We start from the raw sequence: 17,687 nt of genomic DNA, 5'->3' as shown, positions 1-17,687 counted from the left end.
TTGATAGCACACAAGGTGTTCCTCCGGTATTCGGGAGTTGCATAATCTCATAGTCAGAGGAACATGTATAAGTCATGAAGAAAGCAATAGCAATAAAACTCAACGATCGTAATGCTAAGCTAACGGATGGGTCTTGTCCATCACATCATTCTCTAATGATGTGATCCCATTCATCAATTGACAACACATGTTTATGGTTAGGAAACATAACCATCTTTGATTAATGAGCTAGTCAAGTGGAGGCATACTAGGGACACTCTGTTTTGTCTATGTATTCACACATGTACTAAGTTTCCGGTTAATACAATTCTAGCATGAATAAAAAACATTTATCATGATATAAGGAAATATAAATAACAACTTTATTATTGCCTTTAGGGCATATTTCCTTTAGTCTCCCACTTGCACTAGAGTCAATAATGTAGTTCACATCGCCATGTGATTTAACACCAATAGTTCACATCACCATGTGATTAGTTCACATCGCCATGTGACTAATACCCAAAGGGTTTTACTAGAGTCAATAATCTAGTTCACATCGCTATGTGATTAACACCCAAAGAGTACTAACATGTGATCATGTTTTGCTTGTGAGAGAAGCTTAGTCATTGAGTCTGTCACATTCAGAGCCGTATGTATTTTGCAAATTTTCTATGTCTACAATGCTCTGCATGGAGCTACTCTAGATAATTTCTCCCACTTTCAATATGTATCCAGATTGAGACTCAGAGTCATCCAGATCGGTGTAAAAGCTTGCATCGGCGTAACTCTTTACGACGAACTCTTTATCACCTCCATAACAGAGAAATATTTCCTTAGTCCTCTAAGGATAATTTTGACCAATGTCCAGCAATCTACTCCTAGATCACTATTGTACTCCCTTGCCAAACTCAGGGCAGGGTATACAATAGGTCTGGTGCATAGCATGGCATACTTTATAGAACCTATGGCCGATGCAAAGGGAATGACTTTCATTCTCTCTCTATCTGCTGCCGTGGTCAGGCTTTGAGTCTTTACTCAACTTCACACCTTGCAACACAGGCAAGAACTCCTTCTTTGACTGTTCCATTTTGAACTACTTAAAAACTTGTCAAGGTATGTACTCATTGAAAAAACTTATCAAGCGTCTTGATCTATCTCTATAGATCTTGATGCCCAATATGTAAGCAGCTTCACCGAGGTCTTTCCTTGAAAAACTCCTTTCAAACACTCTTTATGCTTTCCAGAAAATTCTACATCATTTCCGATCAACAATATGTCATTCACATATACTTATCAGAAAGGTTGTAGTGCTCCCACTCACTTTCTTGTAAATACAGGCTTCACCGCAAGTCTGTATAAAACTATGTGCTTTGATCATATCATCAAAGCGTATATTCCAACTCTGAGATGCTTGCACCAGTCCATAGATGGATCGCTGGAGTTTTGCACACTTTGTTAGCACCTTTAGGATCGACAAAACCTTCTGGTTGCATGATATACAACTCTTCTTTAAGAAATCCATTAAGGAATGCAGGTTTGACATCCATTTGCCAAATTTCATAATATGTGGCAATTGCTAACATGATTCAGACAGACTTTTAAGCATCGATACAAGTGAGAAAATCTCATTGTAGTCAACACCTTAAACTTATCGAAAACATTTTTGCGACAATTCGAGCTTTGTGGATAGTAACACTACTATCAGCATCCGTCTTCCTCTTGACGATCCATTTTATTCTCTATGGCTTGCCGATCATCGGCCAAGTCAACCAAAGTCCATACTTTGTTCTCATACATGGATCCTATCTCAGATTTCATGGCCTCAAGCCATTTTGCGGAACCTGGGCTCATCATCGCTTCCTCATAGTTCGTAGGTTCGTCATGGCCAAGTAACATGACCTCCAGAATAGGATTACCGTGCCACTCTAGTGCGGTACCTTACTCTGGTTGACCTACGAGGTTCGGCAGTAACTTGATATGAAGTTTCATGATCATCATCATTAGCTTCCTCACTGATTGGTGTAGGAATCACATGAACTGATTTCTGTGATGAATTACTTTCCAATTCGGGAGCAGGTACTATTACCTCATCAAGTTCTACTTTCCTCCCACTCACTTCTTTCGAGAGAAACTCCTTCTCTAGAAAGGATCCATTCTTAGCAACAAAGATCTTGCCTTCGGATCTGTGATAGAAGGTGTACCCAACATTTTGGGTATCCTATGAAAACGCACTTCTCCGATTTGGGTTCAAGCTTATCAGGTTGAAACTTTTTCACATAAGCATCGCAACCCCAAACTTTAAGAAATGACAGCTTAGGTTTCTTGCCAAACCATAGTTCATATGGTGTCGTCTCAACGGATTTAGACGGTGCCCTATTTAACGTGAATGTAGCTGTCTCTAATGCATCACCCCAAAATGATAGTGGTAAATCGATAAGAGACATCATAGATTGCACTATATCCAATAAAGTACGGTCATGACGTTCGGACACACCATTATGCTATGGTGTTCCAGGTGGCACGAGTTTGTGAAACTATTCCACATTGTTTAATTTGAAGGCCAAACTCATAACTCAAATATTTGCCTCTGCGATCAGATCGTAGAAACTTTATTTTCTTGTTACGATGATTCTCTACTTCACTCTGAAATTCTTTGAACTTTTCAAATGTTTCAGACTTGTGTTTCATCAAGTAGATATACACATATCTGCTCAAATCATCTGTGAAGTTCAGAAAATAATGATACCCACCACGAGCCTCAACACTCATCGGACCGCATACATCAGTATGTATTACTTCCAATAAGTCAGTTGCTCGCTCCATTGTTCCGGAGAACGGAGTTTTAGTCAGCTTGCCCATGAGGCATGGTTCGCAAGCATCAAGTGATTCCAAAAGCCCATCAGCATGGAGTTTCTTCATGCGCTTTACACCAATATGACCTAAACGGCAGTGCCACAAATAAGTTACCTTATCATTATTAACTTTGCATCTTTTGGCATCAATATTATGAATATGTGTATCACTACGATCGAGATTCAATAAACCATTTATATTAAGTGTATGACCATAGAAGGTTGTATTCATGTAAATAGAACAACAATTATTCTTTGACTTAAATGAATAACCGTATTGCAATAAACATGATCCAATCATATTCATGCTCAACGCAAACACCAAATAACATTTATTTTCGGTTCAACACTAATCCCGAAGGTAAAGGGAGTGTGCGATGGTGATCTTATCAACCTTGGAATCGCTTCCAACACACATCATCACCTCGCCCTTAACTAGTCTCTATTTATTTTGCAACTCCCGTTTCGAGTTACTACTCTTAGCAACTGAACCAGTATCAAATACCGAGGGGTTGCTATAAACACTAGTAAAGTACACATCAATAACATGTATATCAAATATACTTTTGTTCACTTTCCCATCCTTCTTATCCGCCAAGTATCTAGGGCAGTTCCACTTCCAGTGACCATTTCCTTTGCAGTAGAAGCACTCAGTTTCAGGCTTGGGCCTAGCTTTGGGCTTCTTCATGGGAGTGGAAACTTTCTTGTCATTCCTTTTGAAGTTTCCCTTTCTTTCCCTTGCCCTTTATCTTGAAACTAGTGGTCTCATAAACCATCAACACTTGATGCCTTTTCTTGATTTCTACCTTCGCTGGTTTCAGCATCGCGAAGAGCTTGGGAATCGTTTCCGTTATCCTTTGCATATTATAGTTCATCACGAAGTTCTAGTAACTTGGTGATAGTGACTAGAGAACTCTGTCAATCACTATCTTATCAGGAAGATTAACTCCCACTTGATTCAAGTGATTGTAGTCCTCAGACATTCTGAGCACATGCTCACTCGTTGAGCTATTCTCCTCCATCTTGTAGGCAAAGTACTTGTCAGAGGTCTCATACCTCTCGACATGGGCATGAGACTGAAATATCAATTTCATCTCTTGGAACATCTCATATGCTCCGTGGTGTTCAAACGTTTTTGAAGTCCCGGTTCTAAGCTGTAAAGCATGGTGCACTAAACTATCAAGTAGTCATCACACCGAGCTGTGTCAAACGTTTATAACGTCTGCATCTGCTCCTGGAATAGGTCTGTCACCTAGCGGTGCATCAAGGACATAATTCTTCTGTGCAGCAATGAGGATAATCCTCAGATCACGGACCAAGTCCGCATTATTGCTACTATCATCATTCAACTTATTTTTCTCTAGGAACATATCAAAAATAAATGGGGAGCTACATCGCGAGCTATTGATCTACAACATAGTTATGCAAATACTATCAGGACTAAGTTCATGATAAATTAAAGTTCAATTAATCATATTACTTAAGTGATCACGTGATCCAAATCAACTAAACCATGTCCGATCATCACGTGAGATGGAGTAGTTTCCAATGGTGAACATCACTATGTTAATCATATCTACTATATGATTCACGCTCGACCTTTCGGTCTCAGTGTTCCGAGGCAATATCTGCATATGCTAGGCTCATCAAGTTTAACCCGAGTATTGTGTGTGTGCAAAAATGGCTTGCACCCGTTGTATGTGAACGTAGAGCTTATCACACCCGATCATCATGTGGTGTCTCAGCACGAAGAACTGTCGCAACGGCGCATACTCAGGGAGAACACTTATACCTTGAAATTTAGTGAGAGATCATCTTATAAAGCTACCGTCGTACTAAGCAAATAAGATGCATAAAAGATAAACTTCACATGCAATCAAAATATGTGACATGATATGACCATCATCATCTTGTGCCTTTGATCTCCATCTCCAAAGTACCGTCATGAGCTCCATCGTCATCGGCATGACACCATGATCTCCTTCATCTTGATCTCTATCAACGTGTCGTCACATGGTTGTCTCGCCAACTATTGCTTTTGCAACTATTGCTATCGCATAGCGATAAAGTAAAGCAATTATATGGTGCTTGCATCTTATGTAAGAGACAACCATAAGGCTCTTGCCAGTTGTCGATAACTTTAACAAAACATGATCATCTCATACAACAATTTATATCTCATCACGTCTTGACCATATCACATCACAACATGCCCCTGCAAAAACAAGTTAGACGTCCTCTACTTTGTTGTAGCAAATTTTACATGGCTGCTACGGGCTTAGCAAGAACCGTTCTTACCTACGCATCAAAAACGACAACGATTTTTCGTCAAATGTGTTGTTTTAACCTTCAACAAGGACCGGGCATAGTCACATTCGATTCAACTAAAGTTGGAGAAACAGACACCCACTAGCCACCTGTGTGCGAAGCACGGCGGTAGAACCAGTCTCATGAACGCGGTCATGTAATGTCGGTCTGGGCTGCTTCATCCAACAATACCGGCGAATCAAAGTATGACATGCTGGTAAGCAGTATGACTATTATCGCCCACAACTCTTTGTGTTCTACTCGTGCATATAACATCTATGCATAGACCTAGCTCGGATGCCACTATTGGGGAATGCAGTAATTTCAAAAAAATTCCTACCCACATGCAAGATCCATCTAGGTGATGCATAGCAACGAGCGGGAGAGTGTGTCCATGTCGGTGTCAAAACCGGCGGATCTCGGGTAGGGGGTCCTGAACTGTGCGTCTAAGGTCGATGGTAATAGGAGACAGGGGAGACAATGTTTACCCATGTTCGGGCCCTCTCTATGGAGGTAATACCCTACTTCCTGCTTGATTGATCTTGATGAATATGAGTATTACAAGAGTTGATCTACCACGAGATCGTAATGGCTAAAACCCTAGAAGTCTAGCCTGTATGACTATGGTTATGATTATTTATCCTCTACGGACTAAGCCCTCCGGTTTATATAGACACCGGAGGGGACTAGGGTTGTACAAAGTCGGTTACAGAGAAAGGAATCTTCATATTTGGACGCCTAGCTTGCCTTCCACGCCAAGGAGAGTCCCATCCGGACACGGGAGAGAGTCTTCGGTCTTCGTATCTTCACAACCCATCAGTCCGGCCCATGTCTAATAGGTCGGACGCCCGAGGACCCCTTAATCCAGGACTCCCTCAGTAGCCCCTGAACCAGGCTTCAATGACGAGGTGTCCGGCGCGCATATTGTCTTCGGCATTGCAATGCGGGTTCCTTCTTCGAATACTCCAACACAGTCTTTGGACGCAACGAACGTGTCTGGCTCTGCAAAACAAATCCCACACACAACCGCAGAATCCGCTGACAACTTTTTGTAATGTGACATCATGTCTGCCCGGTCATTTATTTCGAACCATTTTCATCTGCCATTTCACGTTTCGAGATGCGGTTTTCATTGGCACGTCTTGTCAAAGCAGAGATCGTGTCCCCTTATCGCGGGATTTCTCATCAATACGGGCGTGGGTAACCCAACCGTGCCGTTTGCACAGCCCTTGGGAACAGGAGAGTTTTAAGGTGAGTGGGGAGGCGCTTGATATTCACTGTGTTTATAAGGAGATAAGGATTCCCTTCTTTCACCCACGCCTTCTCTCTATCCCTATCCTCCTATTCTCGAGATCCAGCGCTCAAGACCTCATCTTTTCCGCCGCAAGAAAGCGCTCGACCAGGTCTGGATCCGGAGCGCAAGGCAAGTGGATGGCCTCCTCCGTCAAGGAGAAGGACATCACTGAGCTTCGGGAGGCCGGGTATCTGGCGAAAGAAATCGCCCACCGGCTTCCGGCCAAGGGGCAAGTCGTCCCCACCCCGAAGCCCAATGAGAGGGTGGTGTTCATCCCCCATTTCGTCTGCGGGTTAGGGTTTCCTCTCCACCCTTTCGTTCGCGGACTCATGTTCTCTTACGGGCTAGATTTCCATGATCTAGCTCCAAACTCCTTCCTCAACATCTCGGCATTTATTGTCATGTGCGAGGCCTTCCTCCGCATTCCACCTCACTTCGGACTATGGCTTAAGATCTTCAACGTGAAGCCGAAGGTAGTGGATGGCCAACACGCGGAGTGCGGAGGCGTCATGGTGAGCAAGCTGCCCAATGTCACATGGCCCAAGGGTACTTTTGTGGAGACCGTCAAAGAGTGGCAGAAACTGTGGTTCTATATCATAGAGCCCCGTGACGCCACCTGGGCCGCGGCTCCCGAATTCAAGTCCGGGGATCCAATGCGGCTCACCTCCTGGCTAGAGAAGGGCCTGAATTGGTCTTCGTCGGACGAGCTGACGGCGCTGCAAACGCGCATCCAGAGCATGGTGGATAAGAACATCAAGCTCGTCAATGTGATCCAGGTGATGCTAGTTCGCCGGATCCTTCCATGCCAGAGCCGCACTTGCCACTTATGGGAGTTCGATCCGGCCAAGCACCAGACCTTGCTACGGTTCTACGGAACCACGCACGAAGATATCTGGAAGGTGCTCTTTAAGGGCAATGAGACGCCGCCGGACATAGACTCGGACCGCGGGCACGATCTCGCCCATCCTGCCAGTGCGGTAAGTCCTTCACATCTCAAGGTGCATCCTCTACTTGTTTGATCAAGGAAGATATCTAAACTTCGCCATTTATTTTTCAGGATTGGACGAAGAAGGCGGAGCGGATTAAGTGTCCGGCTCCACTGCCCGAGGAACCAGTCATCCCACTTCTGGCGAAGATGCTGGTCCCGGCACCCTATCAGGCGCCGGAGAAGAAGGCCAAGAAGAAGGCCAAGGTGGTCCGGAGTGGCCCCCGCCGGAAGGGAGCTTCAGACGTGTCGTCCGAAGACAAGACTCACTCCTCTGCCGCCGAAGACGGCGAGGAGGAGGAGGAAGAAAGCAACTATCCCCCTGACGGGGGAAGGAAGAAGAGGGCGGCCTCCACAAATATGGAGGCGGAGGCGCCCAAGAGGGGGAAGGGCCCCCTCCGGATAACTCCGCGTGGGACATGGACAACAGCCTAGAGCGACGCCCCCGAGAGAAGCCCCTGGCCGCATCGTGAGTACAGAAAAACCCTGACGCATCCCTATATCTGGCCTCTCTATTCACAGTTTTGACATGTTTATGCAATTGAAGTCCGGCCCGCGACAGCTCCATGCGATCCTCATCGGGGGATTCGCTGGATTCAAAGGCGATGGCCAGCGTGTCACCACCGGCCGCTCACTCTCCCCCGGCCAAGGGTGACGCTGAGGTACTGTCCCGAAGGACCTTCCCCGGCCAAGGAGAGGTTCAGGAGGTCGTCAAGGTGGCGCCAGAGGATGACTCCTCGGCCGCCGGACACACGGGGGGGGGGGGGGAGCCCCCATGGAGACTGGCGATGGGGGCCATATCCAATTCGGCCCCCAGCCAGATACCATCCCGGAGACCTACACGGCTCCGAGGTCAAGCGAGCAGCCTCCTCTGAAGGGAGGAGGTGTGCCTATTGCGCCGGTGACCTCTATCCAACCAGAGGCACCGGATAATCTGCTGGAAGCGCTACGAGGCGCTTCCATCGTGGAGGAACACCGTGTCCTTATGGGTACGGTGGTTGAGAGGGATCAATCCGTCAAGAGCGGACTGACCGAAGCCTGCACCAGTCTGCTGATAGGCTTTGAGGTAAGCAACACAAAAGAAAAGGTCATGGTATAGACAGTAGCCACTGAGACACTATCCGGTGTTCGAAAAGAAAAGCCGGATAGAGGATCAAGTAATTTTCGCAGGAAACTAACTAAATATGTCTTGCTTGAATGTGCAGGCGTCGTTGCTAGCCGCAACCTCTCATGCTGCCGAGGTCTCCGGACTAAAGCAGAGTCTAGAGCGGGCCGAAGAAGAGCTCGGCCTTGTGAAAAGGCAGCTGGAGGACAAGCAAGGTATGTGTGGTGGCTTGTTGTATATTCGAAAAGAGTAAATGATGTATGCTGACCGAAGTGCCATGATATTTGTAGGAGCGGCGACCGAGGTCGAGGTCCTTAAGAAGGCGTTGGCCGAGGCCAAGGAGAAAGCTGCCAAGGAACAAGCCGCTCGTGAGAAGCACGAGGCCAGGCTTGATGAGGTCCAGCAGGAACTCCAAGATGCCGTGAAGAATTGCGAGTCCTTGGAACGTGATGTTTCCGCTCAAGAGACCGAACTCGCCAAGGCTCGCCAAAGCGCACAAGAGGCCCGAGCCGAAGCCCAAAGCGCCCTCCAGGAGATCCAACAGGCCAAGAAAATCGCCGCGGGTAAGGCTTTTATAATGCAAAGCAAGTATGTGAAGGAGAGGTATCTCCTACTGACCCGGATTTGGAGTTCTCCAGGGGCGTTTGCGGATCTTCCGCGCAGTGTTTCTGACGCTGCGGAATTCTTCCGAGCCGAAGAGGGGAGCTCAACGGAGAAGCTGTTCTGGTCGCAATACCTTTCGCCAGAACATCCGGTGCCCTTTAGCGACCAGCTAAAATAGTTGGTCGAGCTGCATAGGGTGGCCAAACTAGCCATGAAGGATTTAATAATCCGGCTGTGGCCTGCCGAAGCTATACCCAGCAGCTACTTCGGGCTCGTGAAGCGGCTGGTCAATGCCTGCCCCCGGCTTGACGTTATCAAGCGGTCGGTCTGCATCGAGGGTGCGCGGATGGCCTTCGCCCGCGTCAAGGTGCAGTGGGCAAAGATGAACGCCGTCAAGCTCGCGACTGAGGGTCCGTCCGAGGGCAAGGAGCACCGCATGCCTGAACTATATTTTGACAATGTCCTAGAGGGATCCCGCATTGTGGCGGCGCAGTGCGCCAAAGATGTAATCTTTGAATGAGTATATTTGTACTATCTTGCCATGTATTATGGAACAAGTGAATTTATGTAAGATAAATGTTTGTTTAATATTTTACCTCCTGTGCGGCCGTGCTTATGAAATTCTGAGAGTTGGCCAGTCGTCGGCTTCAGCCCCCACGTAGATAGTACGGGGGTGTTCGGGATGAATCTAAACACTCTTGATCCAATTGTTTGGTCCTTGAAGGAGGTGTTTAGCGCAACAAACCAGGCAATCGGACTATGTGGCTTTATCGCCCTCACTTAGCCATAGGAGTTTGACAATGAAAATTTAGGCGCAGCCCCTAGTATCCGAACTAGGGTACTATAAACACCTGATCGGGCGAGAACCGATCCCTCGCATAATGCGGAAAAAATTACTAAAGATTTGAAACCTACGAAGAGCTGACCGGCTCTCGCCGCATCATGACAGTCAGTTTTCGGCTTTTTCTACTGAGGTGCTCATCCGGATAAACCAGGACACAATCGTAGTAGTTCTCCCTTTACTACCCTTGCCAATATAGTGGAGCGTAAGGTAGTAAGCACAGGAGCCGGGCAACCCAACTATTGACCAAAGACATGATTCGGAGCCAATGCATATAATGCTAAATTCGGGGTGCCGAACTATTATTGTAAAAAGTGTTCGGACTTTGTTGTCGTATTATGGGTCGCAATGAAGCCCCTGGATGAAAGCGTACCAAAGTGTACGTGCGCAACTTTGAGAAGATTACCAAAGAAGGAAAAAAAGGAGTAGTAAGCTAGTGCCGCAGAAGTTGGGACGCAAACTGTTTCCATTATAGTTTGATTAATATGTCAAAGCGTATTCGTACAGGTGGTGCAATAAGCAACCGGGCTATTTAACATGCCACTACCAAGGGAGAGCTGCGTGCGGGTCCTGAAAACAGGTAGGGTGATTGTTAAAGAGACCACCTAGAGGTTCCCTTGTACGCCAGTGCTTCTTGCCATCTTGGTGTGTCCATCCTGTTGAGAGGACCGATGATCAGGTCGTCCAAAGAAGCCTGTAGAAAAGAAACCTGAAAAGGATAAAAAGGAAAAATTGAAAGTATGTGTGTCCGCGGGCGGTCGAGCCATAGTGTGGATCACAAGCTAGTTATGCCTCCGTCTATGCCCATGGTATTTTGAGTGCGTAGTTATGTACGCGTGGTGCAAATGTCGCCACTTTGTTGGGACTGGGACGGAGGCCAAATTGCTAATCGAGCTCTTGACGAGCTGCGTTGTCCTGTTGCAGAGTAGTCCGGACTCGTTTGACAGTGTCCGGAAGTTTGGCCGACGAATTAAGGTTCTGCTTGAGAAGGCCACTCTGTACTTCTGCTGCTAACGCAGCGGTGTGCTCCTCTGTACGGAGGGAGCGTTCCGTATTTCCATTGACTGTTATGACGCCGCGTGGTCCGGGCATCTTGAGCTTAAGATAAGCGTAGTGTGGCACCGCGTTGAAGCGCGCAAATGCGGTTCGTCCTAGCAGTGCGTGATAGCCGCTACGAAAGGGGACGATGTCGAAGATCAGCTCTTCGCTTCGAAAATTGTACGGGGATCCGAAGACAACCTCGAGGGTGATTGAGTCCGTACAGCGGGCCTCCACGCCTGGTATGACTCCTTTAAAGGTAGTCCTTGTGGGCTTAATTCTTGAGGGATTAATGCCCATTTTGCGCGTTGTGTCCTGATAGAGCAGGTTCCGGCTGCTACCTCCATCCATTAGGACCCGCGTGAGGTGGAATCCATCGATGATTGGATCGAGGACCAGTGCGGTGACCCGCCATGACGGATACTGGTCGGATGGTCTCTGCGATCAAAGGTGATCGGACAGGAAGACCATGGGTTGAATTTTGGGGTGATTGGCTCCATCGCATAGACGTCCCTGAGTGCGCGCTTGCGTTCCCTCTAGGGGATGTGGGTAGCGTATATCATGTTCACCGTTTTGACCTGAGGGGGAAACTTCTTCTGTCCCCCTGTGTTCGGTGGCCAAGGCTCCTCGTCATCGTCCTCGCTTTGCGACCCCTTCTCCTTGTTCTCGGCATTTAACTTGCCGGCCTGTTTAAAAACCCAACAATCTCTGTTGGTATGGTTGGCTGGTTTTTCTGGGGTGCCATGGATCTGGCACGGACGATCGAGTATGCGGTCCAGGCTAGATGAGACCGAATTGTTCTTTTTGAACGGCTTCTTCCGCTGACCGGACTTAGAGCCACTAAATCCGGCATTGACCACCGTATCATCGGTGTTGTCACTGTTGTTCCGACGCTTGTGCCTGTTGCATCGGGGCTTGCTGTTGCTATTTCTGGCTTCAGAGGTGCCGGCGTTGCTTGCGTTGTTATTGCTACGTGCCAGCCAACTATCCTCGCCCGCGCAAAAACGGGTCATGAGTGCCGTGAGGGCCGCCATGGACTTCGGCTTTTCTTGGCCGAGGTGACGGGCGAGCCATTCGTCGCGGTTGCTATGCTTAAAGGCCGCTAGGGCTTCGGCATCCGGGCAGTTGATGATCTGGTTCTTTTTAATTAAGAACCTAGTCCAGAATTTCCTGGCTGACTCTCCGGGCTGTTGAACTATGTGGCTTAAGTCGTTGGCATCCGGAGGTCGGACGTATGTACCTTGGAAGTTGTCGAGGAAGGTGTCTTCCAGGTCCTCCCAGCTGCCAATTGAATTTTCGGGCAGACTGTTTAACCAGTACCGAGCTGGCCCTTTGAGTTTTAGTGGGAGGTATTTGATGGCGTGAAGGTCATCTCTGCGAGCCATATGGATATGGAGAAGAAAATCCTCGATCCATACCGCGGGGTCTGTTGTCCCATCATATGATTCGATGTTTACGGGTTTAAACCCTTCTTGGAATTCGTGATCCATCACCTCATTAGTGAAGCAAAGGGGGTGTGCGGCGCCTCTGTATCGGGCCACGTCGCGATGTAGCTCAGATGGAGTCCGTCTGCGGTTCTCGGCCCGGGCGTGAGTATAATTGTTGTGTCCAGCTAGATAGCCGTTGTCGCGTGTCGGGGCGCGTCCCCATGATCCATAGATCGATCTGTTCTGACCTCCTCTACTATCCAAGCCCTGCCGCGGGTCATAGGTATGTCCCCGAGCTATTTTATCTCTGCCTTTACGGTGAGGTGGAGCAGGCTGGTGTTCGGCTTGAGTTGCCGCTTTTACCCGACCACGTGGTGGTCGGTCAGCCGCATTGCGCGATGATGGTACGGGCTCCAGTGCCTCATCATCGAACTAAGGTAGCAATTTACGCTTCGGGTAACTTTTGGCTGGGCGCTTGAGGCTGTATTCCTTGGCATCAGTCCATCTATCGTTGAGCAGATCTTGATCAGCTTGAAGCTGCTGCTGTTTCTTTTTCAGGCTCCTTGCAGTGGCTATTAGCCGGTGCTTAAAGCGCTCCTGCTTGAGAGGTTCCTCGGGCACGATAAAATCCTCGTTGCAGAGGCTCACCTCCTCCTCGGAGAGCGGAAGATAGTTATTGTCCTCCGAGTCTTTGTGTATGGCCTGTTCATCAGGGCTAACTTGCCCGTCTTCCCGTTCGTCCTGTTCGGAAGTTGCCTCAACGGGGTCTTCATTGTCTTCGGCACCGTCCGAAGTGTTATCGTCTCCTGTGCCGGTGTTGCTGTCTTTGCTGCGGCGTGATTTAGAGCGGCACCGCTGACGCCGGCGCTTTGGTTGTATCTTAGGAGGGTCATCCTCAACTAGATTTTCCTTGTCGTCGTCGTTATTCGGTTTTGGTGCATCCACCATATATACGTCATATGAGGAGGTTGCCGTCCATCGTCTGGTGAACGGCGGGTTTTGGGCCTCCTCTTCTCTGGCATCGTCATCCACATCATCAATGTCTTCGGAGCCGTAATCGAGCATGTCGGTTAGGTCCTCGACAGTGGCTATGAAGTGGGCGGTGGGTGGGAAACAAAATTCTCTGTCATCAGCCTCCAGTTCGAACTGGATATAATTCGGCTGTGAGTCCCCTGCTATGGATAGATTTTTTAATGAGTTTAGCACGTTGCCCAAGGGCGAGTGCTGGAAGATGTCCGCGGAGCTGAATTCGACGATCGATGACCGATCAAGCTCGACGTACGCAGACGCACAAGGTTCGGAACCTATAGCCGGAGACGAGTCCATGGTTCCGGTGACGCAGATGTCACTTGAAGTTAGATCTGTATGCGGCTCCAACGCCGCTGAGTCTACGGCTTGCGTGGCAGGGTTGAGCTTCCTGTCCTCGGATGGCGCAATCTGCTCCGGATCTAAGGCCAGAGCAGTTACAGGTGCTATTTCCTGGGTGTGGTCCGATGACAGGTTTACGTCATGTTCATCGTGGTGGCAGGGAGCGGCTGCCGTGGTCTCGAATCCGTCGAAGATCAAGTCTCCGCGGATATCCGCGACGTGGTTCAAGCTTCCAAATCTGACCTGATGGCCAGGGTGTAGCTTTCGATCTGCTCCAGATGGCCAAGCGAGTTGGCCCGCAGTGCGAAGCCGCCGAATACGAAGATTTGTCCGGGGAGGAAGACCTCCCCTTGGACTGCATCATTATAGATGATCGAAGGAGCCAAACCTTTTGATGATGGCACAGTGGAACTCTCAACGAAAGCACCAATGTCGGTGTCAAAACCGGCGGATCTCGGGTAGGGGGTCCCGAACTGTGCGTCTAAGGTCGATGGTAATAGGAGACAGGGGACACAATGTTTACCCAGGTTCGGGCCCTCTCTATGGAGGTAATACCCTACTTCCTGCTTGATTGATCTTGATGAATATGAATATTACAAGAGTTGATCTACCACGAGATCGTAATTGCTAAAACCCTAGAAGTCTAGCCTGTATGACTATGGTTATGATTATTTATCCTCTACGGACTAAGCCCTCCGGTTTATATGGACACCGGAGGGGACTAGGGTTGTACAAAGTCAGTTACAGAGAAAGGAATCTTCATATTTGGACGCCTAGCTTGCCTTCCACGCCAAGGAGAGTCCCATCCGGACACGGGAGAGAGTCTTCGGTCTTCGTATCTTCACAACCCATCAGTCCGGCCCATGTCTAACAGGTCGGACGCCAGAGGACCCCTTAATCCAAGACTCCCTTAGTCCACGTACCCTCGTAGACCGAAAGCGGAAGTGTTTTAGCAACGCGGTTGATGTAGTCGAACGTCTTCGCGATCCAACCGATCCAAGTACCGAGCGCACGGCACCTCCGCGATCTGCACACGTTTAGCTCGGTGACGTTCCTCGAACTCTTGATCCAGTTGAGGTCGAGGGAGAGTTCCATCAGCACGACGGCGTGGTGACGGTGATGACGAAGTTACCGGCGCAGGGCTTCGCCTAAGCACTACGACGATATGACCGAGGTGTGTAACTGTGGAGGGGGGCACCGCACACGGCTAAGAGATTGTCTGTTGTGCTATTGGGGTGCCCCCCTGGCCACGTATATAAAGGAGGTAGGAAGAGGAGGCCGGCCTAGGAGGGGCACGCCTATAGGGCGAGTCCGGGAATCCTAGTTGGAGTCCCCTTCCTTTTCCAAGAGGGGAGAGAGGGAAGGAGTAGGAGAGGGAGAAGGAAAGAGAGGGGGGCGCTGCCCCCTCCCTAGTCCAATTCGGACTTGCCATGGGGGGGCGGCCACCCCTTGAGGCCCTTCTCTCCTTTCCCGTATGGCCCATTAAGGCCCACTACTTCCCTCGGCGAATTCCCGTAACTCTCCGGTACTCCGAAAAATACCCGAATCACTCGGAACCTTTCCGATGTCCGAATATAGCCTTCCAATATATCGATTTTTACGTCTTGACCATTTCGAGACTCCTCATGATGTCCGTGATCTCATCCGGGACTCCGAACAACCTTCGGCACATCAAATCACATAACTCATAATACAAATTGTCATCGAACGTTAAGCGTGCGGACCCTACGGGTTCGAGAACTATGTAGACATGACCAAGACACATCTCCGGTCAATAACCAATAGCGGAACCTGGATGCTCATATTGGCTCCTACATATTCTACGAAGATCTTTATCGGTCAAACCGCATAACAACATACGTTGTTCCCTTTGTCATCGGTACGTTACTTGCCCGAGATTCGATCATCGGCATCATCATACCTAGTTCAATCTCGTTACCGGCAAGTCTCTTTACTCGTTCTGTAATGCATCATCCCGCAACTAACTCATTAGTCACATTGCTTGCAAGGCCTATAGTGATGTGCATTACCGAGAGGGCCCAGAGATACCACTCTGATACACGAAGTGACAAATCCTAGTCTCGATCTGTGCCAACCCAACAAACACCTTCGGAGACACCTATAGAGCATCTTTATAATCACCCAGTTATGTTGTGACATTTGATAGCACACAAGGTGTTCCTCCGGTATTCGGGAGTTGCATAATCTCATAGTCAGAGGAACATGTATAAGTCATGAAGAAAGCAATAGTAATAAAACTCAACGATCATAATGCAAAGCTAACGGATGGGACTTGTCCAACACACCATTCTCTAATGATGTGATCCCATTCATCAAATGACAACACATGTCTATGGTCAGGAAACATAACCATATATGATTAACGAGCTAGTCAAGTAGAGGCATACTAGGGACACTCTGTTTTGTCTATGTATTCACACATGTACTAAGTTTCCAGTTAATACAATTCTAGCATGAATAATAAACATTTATCATGATATAAGGAAATATAAATAACAACTTTATTATTGCCTCTAGGGCATATTTCCTTCACATATCATCTATGCATAGACTTGGCTCGGATGCCACTGTTGGGGAACGTAGCATGGAATTCCAAAAAAAACCTACGATCACGCAAGATCTATCTAGGAGATGCATAGCAATGAGAGGGGGAGAGTGTGTCCACGTACCCTCATAGACCGAAAGCGGAAGCTTTTAGTAACGCGGTTGATGTAGTCGAATATCTTCACGATCCAACCGATCCATGTACCGAACGTACGGCACCTCCGTGTTCAGCACACGTTCAGCACGATGACGTCCCTCGAGGTCTTGATCCAGTAGAGGGTCGAGGGAGAGTTCTGTCAGCACGACGGCGTTGGTGATGTGATCTGCGCAGGGCTTCGCCTAAGCACTATGACAATATGACCGAGGTGGTAAACTGTGGAGTGGGGCATCGCACACGGCTAAGAAACAACTGTTGTGCTTTGGGGTGCCCCTGCCCCCGTATATAAAGGATGGGAGGAGGAGGTCGGCCACCAAAGGGTGTGCCAGGGAGAGGGGAGTCCTACTAGGACTCTGGTCCTAGTAGGATCCGCCCCCCCTTTTTCCTTCTTCCGGATGGGGAAAGGGGGAAAGGAGAGGGAGTAGCAGAAGGAAAGGGGGGTGGCGCCCCTTCCCTAGTCCAATTCATCCTTCTCCCTTGTGGGGGGGCGCACCAGTCCCTTGTGGGCTGGTTAGCCTCCCTCCTATGGCCCATATGGCCCATATCTTTCCCCGGGGGTTCCGGTAACCCCTCCGGTACTCCGGTATGTACCCGATACACTCCGGAACCATTCCGGTGTCTAAATACTACCTACCAATATATCAATCTTTTCCTATCGACCATTTCGAAACTCCTCGTCATGTCCGTGATCTCATCCGGGACTCCGTACAAACTGCGGTCACCAAAACACATAACTCATAATACAAATCGTCATCGAACGTTAAGCGTGCGGACCCTACGGGTTCGAGAACTATGTAGACATGACCGAGACACATCTCTAGTCAATAACCAATAGCGGAACCTGGATGCACATATTGGTTCCTGCATATTCTACGAGGATCTTTATCGGTCAAACCGCAATAACAACATACGTTATTCCCTTTGTCATCGGTATGTTATTTGCCCGAGATTCGATCGTTGGTATCATCATACCTAGTTCAATCTCGTTACTGGCAAGTTTCTTCACTCGTTCTGTAATGCATCATCCCGCAACTAACTCATTAGTCACATTGCTTGCAAGGCTTATAGTGATGTGCATTACCGAGAGGGCCCAGAGATACCTCTCCGATATACGGAGTGAGTGAGTGCAAGCTTTTAAATCTAGGCCGATACGACCGATATAT

The sequence above is a fragment of the Aegilops tauschii genome, chromosome 3 (genome assembly GCF_002575655.3).
Source record: "Aegilops tauschii subsp. strangulata cultivar AL8/78 chromosome 3, Aet v6.0, whole genome shotgun sequence".
In the NCBI taxonomy this organism is placed as follows: domain Eukaryota; kingdom Viridiplantae; phylum Streptophyta; class Magnoliopsida; order Poales; family Poaceae; genus Aegilops; species Aegilops tauschii.
This window is presented reverse-complemented; position numbering follows the sequence as displayed.